Raw genomic sequence first — 2,395 nt, forward strand, 5'->3', positions numbered from 1 at the left:
AACTATGAGAGAATAAACTTCTGTTGCCTTAAGCCAATGTTTTGTTACTGCAGCCCTGGGAAGCTAATACACAATCCCTCCGTTTTTTTACACAAATATTACATACACCATACTACATTTTGCTTTTTTTGTTTGTAAGTGTTCATATTTAATCATATTTAAATGTAAAATTTGCTCTACTTCTTCCTAACATTTTCTTCATCTGAAGACATAAAGATTGTTGTCAATTCACTTCCTGAACACTTTTACCTGATAAACACTGGATTTTTCTTTCCATTTCCAATTCTTTTCTCTGTTGATCTCTATGGGATTTTGTTAAGTGGTTTTCCCCTGGCATTTTTGTTCTTCCCACTCTAATCATGATTTAGTCATATTTATATGTCTGCAAGTAACAAAATCAAGCTATGTTCTTGAGAAACCTTCATTATTCACCCTACTTTATATCACTTCAACTAACACAATTCTATGCATTCTCTTCTCTAAAGGGCTATTGTTCACAACCCAACTTCTGATACCAACATTCTTAGTTAAAACTCTTTTAATTAAGATATAACTGACATATAACATCATATTAGTTTCAGGTGTACAACATAGTAATTCAATATTGTATATATTGTGAAATGATCACCAAGGTGAGTCTAGTTTACATCCATCACCACTAAGAGTTACACATTTTTTTCTTAGCAACTTTCAAATATACAATACAGTATTATTAACTATAGTCACCATGCTGTGTAATACACCTCTAGGATTTATTTATTTTTATAACTGGAAGTTTGTATCTTTTGACCCCCTTCACTCATTTCACCCAGCCGCCCACCAGCTTTGGCAACCGCCAGTCTGTATCTATGAGTTCTGTTCTTTTTTATTTCTTTTTTCAGATTCCACATATAAGTGAGGTCATACAGTATTTGTCTCACTCTATCTGACTTATTTCACTTGGCATAATGCCTCCAAGGTCCATCCATGTTGTCATAAGTGGCAAGATTTCCTTCTTTTTTGTGACTGAATAATACTCCATATGTATGTATATATATCACATCTTTTTTATCCATTCATCCTTTATTAGACATTTAGATTGTTTCCATGTCTTGGCTATTATAAATAACGCTGCAGTAAATATGGGGGTGCATATATCTATTCAAGTTGGTGTTTTTGTTTTCTTTGGACAAATCCCCAGAAGTAGAAAATGCTTTGGATTAAAGTAGTAGTCTGTAACTTGAACTAAACAGTAATTCGTTACTGGGACAAAGGAGTGTCCTATAGAACCAATGGGTAAGAATGGAAATAAACTTAACAGGGAGACCTTAAGCAAGACCTAGAAATCCATAAGAAAGAGACTGTCTATTTCTTGTATTTATTTCTCTCTCTGCATATAATTTATTCCAGTCTATCTAGCCTGGAATTTTCAGCTTCCTTGCCCCATCCTGGAAGATAGCCATGCCTCAGCCCTCAGGCTTACGTGACTGTAATTCTAATTGCATATAGAGATGAGTTCTCTGTCCCTGAATCCCAATTCCAAATTACTGGAGAGAATCAGACTGGTTCAGGAGTCCATTCCAGGTCTAATCACCTGGAGCTGGGGGCAGGGTCACAGACAGTGTCCTTGGTAGGGGAGGACAGTCATCTGAGAAAGGGTGAGGGGGAGATGGCTTAAATTGCATAGTTCATGGGGAACAACTTGACAGATCTCCCTTTAGACTTTCTCGTCCTTCAAAAGTTATGCTTCAGGCTCCTTTCTACCCAGATCTCTCCTTTCGTCTCTTTCTTCTAGGCAGCACCCAGCTACGCTGGCTTCTTTTCCCTTCTTCCCGATTCCCCTTAGAACTTTAGATTTCTCCTGCTTTATCCCCTGTGTGCCAGCCTACGCCTGCATATTGGGGTTGAGTGTGCTTGTGTCACCAGGGGTGGTGGAATGGGGAAATGAGAGCATCGCACTAACCCTAAAAGTTAGTCCTATACCTAAAAAGAACTACGGAGAACAAAATTTCTCCATCCTAATTCATCTATTTCTTGATTGATGTTTATCCTCTCTCTTCTCAAAAACGATGTGAAGCAGCTCCCCTCATCTCTACATCTTCCCTTTCACTCCCTCTTCCCTTCCTGCAGCTCTTCATCTGGCACAGATTATGTACAATGCTTGGACTTAGTCCTTGAGCGTACAGGAATTAGTGATCCTGTAGACACTCCCCAGTCCTGAGACATTTCTTGTTCTGCCTTTGAACTTCCAAGTTCACATTTGGGGAAGATATATTTGAAGCCATACGGTGTCTTGAATTGGCTTCCCTGGAAACAGATTTTGAACCAGAGAACTGCATGCAGATGGTTTATTGGTGAGTGCTCCGGTGGGATACTTCTGTACTAAAGTCTGGATTGGGCAAAAAAGAAGCTGACC

This window comes from Camelus ferus, chromosome 2, assembly GCF_009834535.1.
Source record: "Camelus ferus isolate YT-003-E chromosome 2, BCGSAC_Cfer_1.0, whole genome shotgun sequence".
NCBI classification, from domain to species: Eukaryota; Metazoa; Chordata; class Mammalia; order Artiodactyla; family Camelidae; genus Camelus; species Camelus ferus.